General features: G+C 47.5%; 1 long non-coding RNA gene across 1 annotated transcript; it reads right to left on the reverse strand.

The window, feature by feature from the left end:
• Positions 1-2,048: 2,048 nt before the first annotated feature.
• Positions 2,049-5,925, reverse strand: LOC125135070 (uncharacterized). The gene is made up of 3 exons (XR_007136897.1): positions 5,707-5,925; positions 5,129-5,259; positions 2,049-2,116 (listed from the first exon to the last, which is right to left on the reverse strand). It is a non-coding gene; the product is annotated as an uncharacterized LOC125135070 (long non-coding RNA).
• Between the last annotated feature and the right edge of the window lie 7,985 nt (positions 5,926-13,910).

Here is a 13,910-nt window from a genome sequence, read left to right on the forward strand (position 1 = left end):
TGGGCTCAGGCAATGGAAGGCAGTGCGCAGAGGGTGAGCAGAGAGAGATTTCGGGGTGTTTACTGCCCGCCCCTGCCCAGCTGGGCTGCACTTTGTTAATAGTTGTTTCCTCGACATATAGTCACAGGTCCTACAAGTCACGCTCACCAGGGCCATGGCTTTTCCTGCATTCTGGTAAGGGTGTTTCCCCCCCCCCTCCCTTAGTCCTTTTAGTCCTAGGGATTGGTGGGAGGCATAATTGCGCCCCCAAAGACGACCACACCCTAATCCCCAGAACCTGTGAATTTGTTACATTGCAAGGCAAGAGGGACCTTGCTGATGTCTTTAAGGTCATGGCCCCTTTAAGACAGGGAAAGGAGCCCATCCAGGTGGGCCCAATCTAATCACATGAGCCTGAAAATCAGAGAACTTTCTCCAGCTGGAGGACGCTAGATGCCGCCCTAGAATAAACCAGAGACGTTTAGAGAGTGAGAAGGATTCCGCGTTGGTTCTGAGATGAAGGGGCCAGAGGGGAGGCTCTAGCCCCCCTTGGACAGTAAGGAGACAGATCTCAGTCCAACACCCGCAAAGGAACTGGGTTCTGCCAACCACCTGCAGAACTTGGAGGCAGGTTCCTCCCCAGAGCCGCCAGAATGGAACACCAGCCTCTGGACACCCTGACGCCAGCCTGTGGGCCTAAGCAGAGGACCCAGCTGAGTTGTCCTGGAACCAGACTTCAGATCAACCTAACTGTGAGGTGATAAATAGGTGTCATTTTAAGACACTGAATTTTCTGTAATTTGTTGTGGCAGCAGTAGATGAAGAAGTGGTGAGGGCTCTCCATTGTTGCTTGTCTTTGGGTGCTGCATTCCCCCCCTTTTGTCCCCTTAATTCTGCCCCCACCACGTCGGTGGTCCATCTCTCGTTAGGCTCTTTTCAGTTGCCCCTGTGAATGGCTGCTGCTTTCCTGTCCAGACTGTGACTAACATGCCCGGCTCTGTTTAAAACCCCAGAGAGACTCATCCACATATATTTGCTAAGTGGTCATGACTTTCTCCTCCCCTATTGTTTGATGTTTGCATTTTTTATTGAGCTATAATTAATGTACAATATTATATGTTCTTCCCCCTTTTGTTTGATGGTTTTTTCCCTTTGATGTTTGCACTTTTATGGATGTATAGCATACAACATTATATGTTTCAGGTGTACACCTTAGGGATTCACAATTTTTGCAGGTTATAGTCTACCTTTAATGATTATAAGACATTGGCCATATTCCCTGTGTTGTACAATATATCCTTGTAGCTTCTTTATTTTATACATAATAGTTTGTACCTCTTAATCCTCTACCCTTCTCTTACCCTTCTCCCTGTCGGTAACCACTGGTTTGTTCTCTATTGCTGTGAGTCTGTTTTATTCACTAGTTTTATTTTTCAGATTCCACATATAAGTAACAGCATACAGTATTTTTTCTGTCTGACTTATTTTACTTAGCATAATACCCTCTAAGTCCATCCATGTTGTTGCAAAAAGCAAAATTTCATTTTTTATGACTGAGTAGTATTCCATCGTGTGTGTGTGTGTGTGTGTGTGTGTGATATCTTCTTTATCCATTCACCTGTTGGTGGACACTTAGGTAACTTCCACACCTTGGCTATTGTAAATAATGCTGCTGTGGACATTGGGGTGTATGTATCTTTTCAAATTAGTGTTTTCTTTTTCTTTTTTTTGGATGTATATCCAGGGGTGGAATTGCTAGATCATATGATAGTTCTAATTTTAGTTTTTGGAGAATCTCCATACTGCTTTCCACAGTGGTTACACCAATCCCCATTCCCACCAACAGCATACAAGGGTTTTCTCCACATCCTTGCCAACATTTATTTGTGGTCTTTCCAACGATAGCCATTCTGACAGGTGTGAAGTGATAATCTCATTGTGGTTTTAATTTGCTTTTCTCTGGTGATTAACGATGTCGAGCATCTTTTACTGTGCCTGCGGGCCATCTGAATGTCTTCTTTGGAAAAATGTCTATTCAGGTCTTCTGCCCATTTTTTATCAAGTTGTTTGTTTTTTTGATGTTGAGTTGTATGAGCTGTTTATATATTTTGCATATTAACTCCGGTCATGACCTGTTCTTAAAATACAAAGTGTAATGCATTTCATCAGTGTACCTAAGCTACATGTCCCATATAAGCCCAGCACATATTAACTGATGGGGGAGTCTTTACACTGATGGAGATTTTATGTGTGGGGTCTGTGACCTGAGAGAATTCTGCTGCTCTTTTCCCCTGGGTGTCTGAGGTCCTTCTGGATTAGGATGAGCACAAAAATCAGAAAGACATGACAAAGTCTGGTGCCTCAAAATATTCCCAAGACCTCTGCTACTTGGATGCCTATGTACCAAGGTCGGCTAGGCAGGTTGCTGCATGGAGTGTAAGGCTGAAGGATCTGATTCCTGTATAGGCGCATTCCCATCTCTCATGAGCATGAAGGACCCCAGTCCTGCAGCTGTCTCACATGCAGAGTTCCCCCTATGGGCCAGGAGAGATGGTGTAATTGGATCCACGCTGCCAGTGAAAGGCTTGCAGGTGGTGGGTATTTTTCATTGGCTAAATACTCTTAATCATGAGATGCTGTCCTGCTGCCCTTGTTCACCTGAGTTCACAAACACAACAGCATCACTGCCTTGGCTTTGAAAGGCTCCCAGTATAGAGTTTTAAAAATCAGCTTCTGGAATTTCCTGTTGTGGCTCAGCAGGTTAAGAACCCGACATGGTGTCCCTGAGGATGTGGATTGGATCGCTGGACTCACTCAGGGGATTAAGGATCCTGCGTAGCCACAAGCCTTGGTGTAGATCACAGATGCAGCTCGGACCTGACTTGGCTGTGGCTGTGGCACAGGCCTGAGCTGAAGCTCCGATTCAGCCCTTGGCCCAGGAACTTCCAAATGCCACAGATGTGGCCCTAAAAAGAAAAAAAAAATCGGCTGCTGGTCCAAGAGAAGGATTTGAGGCTGTGCTTTAGAGAAGGAATTTGGTGACACTGGAGACAGGATGAAAAGATGAAGGATTGGCTTTCACGCTACTTTGAAGTGATATTTGCCCTCATTTACGCTCCCCAGGGATCCTTTGGGTGTTGAGTATTTTCCAGGGACCTGAACTCTGCTTCCATGACAATAGGCAATAGATGGTGGTGTCATAAAAACTCTGCAGCTTAAACCAGAGCTCACACTGGACACTTCACAGGGCCCTTGTCTCCCTCACCAGTCACAGCCAGTCCTAGACGTCACTAATTATAAACAAGCAGACAATGGAGTTTGTTTTTCACCCTGAGAATCTGCACTCGCTCCCAGGCAAGAGCTGAATGCATTTTCGGCTATAATAGAAACCAGAGCTAAGGGCTTGGGAGCTTAGTGCACACACACACACACACAAAAAAAAAAAAAAAAAAAAAAAAAAAAACCAAAACACCACCACACAAGTAAATGGAAAACCCAATCCAATTTTTAAAAAATTGAAAGAGTCCCCACTATGTGTGGATGGCTTTTCCTATATTTTCTCAAGTAAGTAAAAACAATCCTGCCCGTTTCTTCAGATCCCTATTATCTATCCCTGGTTTAGAGATGAGAAAATCAAGGCTCATTATTCTCACTTGGGGAGGGCCACCCAGCTGACAGTGTTGACGTTGGAGAAAACATTATGTGCATCTGGCTCCAAACCCGAGGCATCTGCCCTTGCACCACTCTTCCACACCAACCAAGTTTTCCCTGGAATTTAGGGATAGCTCCCTTTCTCTGGCTCTGGCACGCATTGCTGGGGCTGGAAGAAGAGTCTTGCTTCATCCATTCTTTTGCCGTACGATAAAACTCCGTCCCAACAACTTCAGATTCATACTCTTTCTAGAACTTTCTCCTAACCGTTTTCACTGCCTGGAAGTTCTTTTGTCCAACCCCACTTTTTTTTTCCCTTTGACATTTTCTTTTTTTCTTTTTTTTTCTTCCTTCCCCCTTTTTGTTGTCTTTTTAAGGCCGCACCCATGGCATATGGAGGTTTCTAGGCTAGGGGTCTAATCAGATCTCCAGCTGCCGTCCTACACCACAGCCACAGCAAGGCCAGATCCGAGCCATGTCTGCAACCTACACCGCAGCTCACGGCAAAGCCACTGAGCGAGGCCAGGGTTTGAACCTGCGTCCTCATGGATACTAGTCAGATTAATTTCTGTTGAGCCACGATGGGAACTGCCAACCCAAATATTTCTTGCTATACTTTGGAGCCCTCTCTTTTGCTATGCTCTGGAGAGAGCAAGCTGCTTAGCATAAAACTACCTTGTGGACTGTGACATAGCTGCTCACCAGCCTGTCCCCTCTGTGGAGGGGGGGAACTCATCCTCTTAGAACTGACAGCAGAGCAGCCAGAGGAAACCCATCTCCTCTGTAGGAGCTCAGTACAGGCTTTCACCTTTCCTGGCCTCTCCCAACTAAAAGTCCACCTTGGAATAAATCTTCAGTTCTCTTAGCAATCTCTTTTCCACCTCTATGCTCTTTCCACGCCCAGCTTAGTCCCTACCATCCTTGAACTCAAAGTGAAGGACATAGTTGTACAGTAGGATCCATGGCTGTGTCCAATCTCTTGGTTTAGAAAATGATGGAAAATAGTACGGGGTGGGGGGAAAGGGAGTTCCTGTCCCATTGTGGCTCAGCAGAATAAGAACCCAGGTAGTATCCATGAAGATGTGAGTTTGATCCCTGGCCTTGCTCGGTGGGTTAAGGATCTGGCATTGCTGTAGCTGTGGTGTAGGCTGGCAGCTACAGCTCTGATTCGACCTCGAGCCTGGGACCTTCCATATGCCACAGGTGCAGCTATAAAAAAAAAATTAATTAAAAAAATATGTATATGTATGACTGGGTCACTTTGCTGTATAACAGAAACTGAAGGCCATTATAAATCAACTACTTTAAAAAAGAAAATGCATAGGGAAAGAGATCAGAATCAAAGATTAGGAGGAACTGAATTGGATACAAATATCAAGTGCCAACTTCTTTGCTGAAAAATGTCCTTGTGGAGATCAAGCTGCTAGGAGCACAGGAGGCTGGGAGAATGACGGAGGCCGCCTCTCCTGCCCAGGACTCCAGATACCATTAGACATACCTGGCTGAGCCTGCGAGTGGGTTGATGGAGCCTCTCGTGTGGTTCGAAGATCAAAGCTGAGTCTCCCCCAAGTCTGGTCTCTTCAGAAGGAGCCTCAGGCTGGGAACGTGAACTCAGACAAGGGAGGCAGCCTGCCATGGACGGAGATCAGAGGGAGGGATGGGAGGCCTGGTCAGTGGTTGGTAACAGTATTCCGGTCCAGAGCTAGCCAGGCTTTGAAAGGGAGCCAAGGCACTGGATGGCAGGCCCTAGGCTTGGTTCAGAGGAAGCCACAGAGGGTACCAGGCCACTGGGAAGATCTGGGAGCTGGCCGGCTTCCCAGTGTTGGCATCTGACGCTCGGGGGGGCGGGGGGAAGCAGAGCCCATGCAAATTGGGCTCCTGCTGTGCTCTCTCCTCCTGCTCCGTCAGGCCCACCTGAGCTCTTACCTCCCTTCCCGGGCTTCCCTCTTCACCTGCCCCCCCCCCCCCCCCCCCCGGCAACCCCCATCCCCCAGATGCCTATGCTCAGCTTGGACCACTCTTCTAAGCAACAGACTCCTATTCTGACAATCCCTGGATGTACCGCCCCACAGGCACCTTTCGTGTGACATCCCAAACCTAGGTGACCATTTTCTCCTCTTCAGAAATGCTCCCGTTTGAGTCCCGCATTGGTCATTGGCACTCTTCTTCCCAGTTTTCCCCAGCAGGAGAATTTGGAATTCTCTGAGCCCTCAGATGCTCAGACCCGGTCCTTGGCCCTTGTCTTAGCTCAGGTCTCCCTCAACTCAGTGGAGGATTATAGCCACTTGCCATTGGCTCCCCTGCCACAGCCTCTGCCTGTCGTTGAATCCACCCTCCCCCCTGTCCCAGAGGGCCCTTCTCAGATCTCTCCATCCAGCCACACCCCTGCTCTGCAGCTCTAGATGCTTCCTGGCTGTCTGCAGGACACAGATAAGGCTCCTCGGCCCCTCACACTCCAACCTCCAAGTGAACTTCCCAACCTGTAGTCTAGGCTTTGGAACCAGCTGGCTGGGATTAGAATCCTGGCATTTGCATGAGGATTTTTTTCCCAAGGGTGGAAAGCTATTGGGAGGCATCTGGCGGCCTCTGCCACACTCACTGATAGACCTTCCAGCCCCCCTGGAGTGAAGTATGTGTATATGTAAACACACACACACACACACACACACACACGGATGTGTTTATAATGAAAAGTACCTACTGAGAGAGTTCCCATTGTGGTTCAGCAGTTTAAGGAGCCAACATTGTCTCTGTGAGGACGCATGTTTGATCCGTGGCCTGGCTCCGTAGGCTAAGGATCCAGTGATGGCGCAAGCTGCAGTGTAGGTCACAGATGCAGCTCGGATCCGGTATGGCTGTGGTATAGGCTGGTAGCTGCAGCTCCGTTTCAATCCCTAGCCTGGGAACTTCCTTAAGCCACAGGTGTGGCCATAAAAAGAAAAAAAAAAAAGTACCTACTGAGCACTTTCTAGGTGAGTGAGTACATTCCAAATGCTGTTTACACATTATTTATTCCTCCCTCAAGCCCTCTGAGGTAGCTGCTAGTCTTAGCCTCAATTTAAAAATGAGGAGATAAAGGTGCCGAGAAGTTGAGAACCGGCTCAAGGTTGCATAGCTAGGAAGTAGCAGAGCCTGGACTCCAACGTGTGCTGTGGGGCTCCAGAACCCACCCGATTGACTACAATGCCACCCCACCTGAGTTGCCTACCCCTCACGATGCACCTTCTGTGTTAGGGAGAGTCCCCATGCCTGGGCACCTAGGGGTCTTCTTCACCACTAATTCTTCTGTATTTTAAAAACCCTGGAAAAGCAAAATTGGGAGGGCTCTCGGCTCTGGTCCAAGTTTTCCACGGTTCAGAGAGGGAAGTGATTTATTCAGAATCGCATAAGAGACCAGAGGAGGCCCAGCGTAGAACTTCTGCACTGCCTTTTTTTTTTTTTTTTCCTTTTTAATGGCCACACCTGCAGCACATGGACCTTCTTAGGCTAAGGGTCAAATCGGAGCTGCAGCTGCTGGCCTGCACCACAGCCACAATAACACCAGATCCTTAACCCACTGAGTGAGGCCAGGAACTGAACCCACATCCTCAGGACATGCTGTCGGGTTTTTAACCCATCGAACCACAACAGGAACTCCCACGCTGCTTTTATATCTCTGGACATAGTTCCTCCCTCATTAGGCCCTTGTTACCGTCTGATTTGGGATTTCTGCAATATCTATTTCAGAAAGAAAGAAGGGGAATGTGTGTATGTACACACACACTTGCACAGACACAGTTCTACAGAGCTCTCTCTAGCTTCTCCATAGTTCTTTCTCCCCAGTCAAACTTGACTTTCCCCTCCCTTGGCATCTGGCCATTGCATCCTTTCCCAGTTCTTGTTGATTTTATCTCGGCAAGAAATGTGGAAGCCGCTACACTGCCTCAAAGGCTAAATACCTTACGCTGACTCTGCTCCTCTGTTACCAATGCCCAGCGAAGGCAAACAAGGACTCACAAAGGCAGAGAGATAAACACATTTAAGCCAGACCCAGTTTCCAGAGAAGTAATTTAAAGACTGTTCAAATACACGCTTCAAACACACAAGAATAATCATTTCCCTATGGATACACTGTGTGCTTGCTGGCACTACACCTTTGGCCTTTCCAGGCAGGTTCCCATTAAAAAGTTAGGGGCGGGAATAAAACAAGTGGTGTGCAGTGGAGTGAAGCCATTTGTGCCGTGGCCGAATACCCCGCCCCAAATTACCCAGGCGGAATCTGCTGTCTGGGGATCCCGATGTCTGGAATGCAGCAGATTCAGGGTCTACAGAAGTACCATCCATGGACACGAGGAAAGGCCCCTACCTGTTGCTCCTCCCTGTAATTATTTTCAGAGTGAGCTTCTTAGCTTGCCCACAAGGTAGCTCTGCCCAGGTTTGTCTGCTTTTTGAAGGGAAAAATGCCAAAGCGGACAGACACTGGGGCAGTGGAGAGGGCTCAGTCCCGCTGGGTGAGGCCAGAGTCACAGGGGAGACTGAGTTCTCTCTCTCTCTTTTTGTCTTTTTAGGGCCATATCCACGGCTTATGGAGGTTCCCAGGCTAGGGGTGGAATCGGAGCTGCAGCTGCTGGCCTACGCCACAGCAGCACGGGATCCAAGCCACGTCTGTGACCTAAACCACAGTGCGTGGCAACGCTGGATCCTTAATGCGCTGAGCAAGGCCAGGGATCACACCTACATCCTCATGGATGCTAGTCAGATTCGTTTCCAGTGAGCCACGACAGGAACTCTCTTTTTTAAATTTATTTAACTTTTAAAATTTTATATTTTCTGAGTTATTTCTGAAGCTGGCACATTTCACCCTGCTGCCCCTCTGAGCCACTGGAAACCATGAATAGCTTTAGCCACCTTGACTGGCCCTGATCCCCTAAGACCAACTCTAGGCATTCCCATCACCCTCACAGTCACCCCTATTTTGTAGGGGAGAGTCAGGGAAAATTAGTGCAGCCAGCTCTGTCCGTTTTGACCTTCCCCTAAGCTCTCCACTGGGGACATTGCCAATGACGCCAAACGCCTTGAAAAGGTCTATCTTCACGCCTCCACTCTAGGGTTTCCAGGCTCTAGGGGATCCGTCAGTAGTGACGAGTTGTTTTCAGTAGTGACCAGCGTTTTCACAGTAAGTTTCTTCGCCACAAACATTTTTTTGCCCCAAACATTTGACGGCATAAGTAATTGGCTGTAAAGCAATTGTGTCGTAAAAGAGAGAATAACTGGTTGACAGTTTGGACACATACAATACAAAAGTCATGAACAGTGATGAGGATTTGCACCCAAGAGTTGATTTCTTCTTTCCAAACACACTACAATGACAGAGAAAGAGGCCTCCAGGGCACAGAGTTGAACCCACACTTCCCATAGAACTTTGGAGCATCCATCACAAGATATGTAACAGCGTGCTGAGAACAAACAGCAGCATGAAGGCTTTCACAGCTCAGTGAGGCTCAGTTACAAACACGCATCCTAGTGCTGGGCAGTTTCCCAGTTTATGCCTCTCAGTGAAGAAAGAAAAGTTAGCAAAAGAGAAATAATATAATGCCAAACAAGGAGACAAATCAACAATCAAGTTTAAGAGGCTCTGACAGACTTGGAAGACAAGGGCTTAGGTACAACCCACAAAATAAAAATCGGTTATTTGCACAGATTGGCATGAATCTACATGTAAAATATATTCAAGGGAGTTCCCATCGTGGCTCAGTGGTTAACGAATCCAACTAGGAACCATGAGGTTGCAGGTTCGATCCCTGGCCTTGCTCAGTGGGTTAAGGATCTGGCGTTGCCGCGAGCTGTGGTATAGGTTGCAGGCACGGCTCAGATCCTACGTTGCTGTGGCTCTGGTGTGCTGGTGGCTCCAGCTCCGATTAGACCCCTAGCCCGGGAACCTCCATGTGCCGTGGGAGCGGCCCTAGAAATGGCAAAAAGACAAAAAAAAAAAGTATTCAAATAACTTACCTGCTACTGAAGTCTTTTTTAATTTTTGAAATTTATTTCTCATGTCTCAGTATGTCCTTTTTAATGTCCCTCTTTTATTTTTCATATTTTATCTTTTACGGCGAAATTGCCTTATGGCCAGTTAGTTATGTGGTAAAAACATTTGTGGCAAACATGTTTACAGTAAAGAAGCTTGTGAAAATACCTAGAGTTATAGTTGTTTTCAATATTTCAAGAAGCTTGAAAAAAGAAAAGGAAAGAAAAAAGTAAAGAAAATCTTCTTTGGTAATAAGACTGCACATGTTAAAGAATAGGGTTTTTCACTTACTGCTTACCTTATATTAACTCAGAATGTCACAATGTCCTTACGTCCTGCTCATGAGTGTTGATTGGCTATTGAGGGCACCTTAGGATTTGCTGGGACAAGTTTAGGGCATCAGATCTGGTTGTCAGAGCCACGCGCTGTTTTCTTTTCTCCCAATGTGCATCCTACCCAATTGCTCACTGTTTGCTTAGGATTCCGAGACGTGCGACACCCGCTTTGCTCCTGCATCATGCTACCTTTCCCAAGCTGGGGTTCCTCGTTTACCACCCTCCACATGACTGAGACGAGAGAGAGCACAGGAGAAGAACTTTTCTGGTCTTTTCCCTTGTCTTCTCTCAAGGTCTCCTCAGCAAGGCATTGCTGGGGAACCCAACAAAGCTTCCTCTTCCAGTGGCCTCCTTAGGAGGAGTTTAGAGTAGGGGGACAAGTGGGGGGCCAATCAAGAACCCCCAGTGCCTAGAGGGATCTTGTCCATTATTGGATCAGGCTAAAATATGGATGCAGAATGACAGCCAAGACTGAACCACCCATCAGGGAAAGAGTGATAAAAGGGGACTTGATGGTGAGATTGGAAACCACTGTCTTACCCTGCAAAGTCTCCACCCACTGTCCTGGAACCCAGAGGCCTGTCTGACCCCTTGCTAGGGGCTCGCTTAGCCTCATGTGTCACTGTTATGTGCTGTGAGTTTGAAGACAGGAAAGAATTAGAACCAAGGACTAGAATGCTGCAGACTCAGAGGCTTGGCTCCTCTGAAAGGGATCAAATCCCAAAAGACAAAGAGAGTGAAACGCAGATTGAGCATCTGGCTGGAAGAAAGGGAGTTTTAGGGGCGAGTTCAGCAGCTTCCCATACACTAGGCTGTTGTCTTAAGTCATGGCTTAGATGGGACCGGAGACAGTGACTTATGTGGCAGTAATTTATTAAGATATTGCTGCAGGGGAAGCCCATCGGGAAGTGGAAAGGTTGGACTGGGAGGAAGATGAGCAAAGGGGCCACCTGGGGCAGGAGCTTAGTCGGGGGAATATTCAGCCCGATTCTGCAAGGAGCCTCGGCACTGGAGGTCCTGCTGCTACCTGGTGGTGACTCAAGGCAAATGACCTGAACCTTAATGCTCCCGCCCCAGGGTCATGCATTAAAAGAGAGGGTCATAAGCTCTCTGTGTGAGGGTCTAAGTGGTTCTAGTGTCCAGAAGAGAGGCTGGCAAAGATGAGTTGCAGGTGTGGGGGATTGAAATCTCATGGAAGCAAAGTAGGGAATGAGCAGAGAGATGGTAAAAAGACATTTCAGGGGACCATCTGGAAGCATCAACACTCTCTGCCACCACTCAGCATCCTTTCATGGATTCTTTGCTCTGACTTGGCCAGACCCTGAGTCTCTGGTTTGGAACCAGCCACTCATGCTGTGACTTGAAGATCCTGTTTTTGAGTCAGGGTCCAAGGTGCTGATGAGGCAGAAGGCAAGAGTGGTAGAGGGCAGCCCATGTTCATGATTGCCTTGTTCTTGGGATCCATATCCTTAATCCTACTGTAGAGACCAGCAAGGAATGCTCTGTGTCTGTCTACACTGCAGGTCTTGCACAGACCAATTGTCTGTCAGTTAGGATTGTCCACACCACTGTACCTTTCCATTGTCCTGTTTGTAGGACATCTCTGCACGTGAGGTCATGGCATTCATCAAATTCGGCCTTCTAGTTATTAATAAAAGGCATGGCCTTCTAGGGATGGGATGTTTGTAGGGTTTTTCATTTTGGTGCTTGATTTATTTCTAGATGTATCAGATGAAGAGTTAGAAAATAATATAATTATTATTATTATTTATGTGTGTGTGATTTTGTCCAAAGAAGAAATCCATTTTCTTTAGGAAGCATACATCAGTCCTGTCCTTTCCAGTGTTGTTCATGTGGATAAAAATAATCATAATTTTGATCATATTACTATAACAACAGTAACTAGTACTTTGTGCGCCCCGCCCTATATCTCTCATACATTAGGTTAGTATTACTCCTGTTTTTCCCACTTGACAGAAAAGACAATCAAAGCACAGAGAGGTTAGGTCACTTGATTATAACTACACAGCTACCAAGGCCTAGTAAATAGATTCAAATTCAGGTCTGGCCACCTCCCACGTTACTGCTGTCTGATCTTGGGTGCTGTTGCAGACTTATGGAAAAGCCAAGAAGTTTGGCAAACCAAACCAGCAGAATTATGGACTTGCTAGTTCAGGAACAAAGTGAGAAGGCATCCAAGGGACACTTAGAAATAGGCATCAAGGGGACAGAGCCCTGGTCCTCTGACTGTGATCTGGCCTCATCATAAGGCTGATGGTAATGGCATGCCTGACCTTCCAAGAAGCCCAGATCACTGCACCACTGATGAAACTCTGTGGGCAGATAAATATGATACTCACTTGGCTTCAACCTATATACCCTTATTGAGTCTCCCCCAGTTTTATCCGATCTATATGAATTTTCCTTAGCTTCCAACGAAGGTTGGGGGAGGCGGGAATGAGAGGCATAGAGAGAACAGGGAAGCCTGCTGACAGTGACTTTGCGCTCACACACGTACTTTGCATGCACCCTCGCGTAAGAATGATGAGAAGTCTCAAGCTGACATCCCTGCACGTGAGGTCGTGGCATTCATCAGATTTGGCCTTCTGGTTATAAATAAAAGGCATGGCCTAGAAAGGGATGAAGATGACACTCTAACAAAGCGGGCGGACTCTATGAAGTTCAGGTTTATATATTTTAAAGCAGTGACACAGAAAGATAATCTGGCTTGTTTGAAAGGCTTATTTTTAATCTAGAAATAATGTCTTTCTACTAAAAAACGGAGACTTGGGGGAAAGAAAGAGAAACCGTTTTCTGTGGATGATTTATAAAGCCAGCTCTTCCTGGGGATTAAGCCTGTCTACCTGGGTTTGAGTTATTTGATGACTTAAAATCTTGAAAGGAGCACGAGGCAGTTACTTTGCCGGCTTTCTGGTTGACCTCTGTGTCCTCCTGTCCTCTCCAGATGAGTGCTGGTGAGATTTATCTGGGGTGGCCCCATCCCTCCTGCCTGGGTACTTCGTTCCTCTTCCTCCCGACCGGCCCCTCCTTGGGCTCCTTCACAATGGTGGCCTTTGAGCCCAGAGAGCCTCGGCCTTGCGGGACTCTGTCTAATGTCTCCAAGGAAAATGCTGGAATCCCTTGGAATGGAGCAGAACTGGACAAGGAGACATCATTATCCCAGGGTGGACCCAAAAGTGTGCTGCTGTTTCGTCTGTAAAGCAGTTAGGTCTGGGGAGCGTCATGTGATGCTTCAGGCCGGCTGGCCTTTGTGTCCTTGTCGGTCTGGCCTGCTAGTTCTCAGTGGGCAGCAGCCAGTATCCTACCCTCCCCAGCCCAAACGGATGCTCTGAAATACCTCAGTCTCCTCTTCGGGTTGAATCACTGTGGGTGCAAAGGGCCTGGACCTGGATTCCAAGGACTGGAGTTCAAGTTGCAGCTCTGCTTCTCTCTCTCTGTTCAAGGAAGCAGGACTGGTCAGAACAGCTGCCCTGAGCATGTTTTGGTTGCAGTCGATGGTCCGCATCACCTTGACCACGTAGGTTTAACCAAACTGTGCAGGGCTGGCCTGGGCCTGGCCCATGGTTAAAGGACACCACATGTTCTGCCACGTCTGTTTGTGTCCCTTCGCAGTGGAGAAGATCTGCCCTCCTTTCCATCTGCTGCTTGAGAGTGCTGGCTGGCCTGACAACCTTCTCCCTGGGTGTCTTCCTCCCACCGCTTCTGCAGACTTCTCACTGCGCCCCGCCCCACCCTGTGTTAAGTCAGTCTACCCCGCTATTCTCTATTACAGAATTCTGACTCTTTCCTGTACGCCACTTAGCCAGAGATTTCATTTTATTGGTTTACATCTTCTTTTTTTTTTCTTTTTTTGGCTGTGCCCACAGCATATGGAGGTTCCCAGGCCAGGGATTGAACCCATACTGCAGCAGCGACCTGAG

This window comes from Phacochoerus africanus, chromosome 9 (assembly GCF_016906955.1).
Source record: "Phacochoerus africanus isolate WHEZ1 chromosome 9, ROS_Pafr_v1, whole genome shotgun sequence".
Taxonomy (NCBI): domain Eukaryota; kingdom Metazoa; phylum Chordata; class Mammalia; order Artiodactyla; family Suidae; genus Phacochoerus; species Phacochoerus africanus.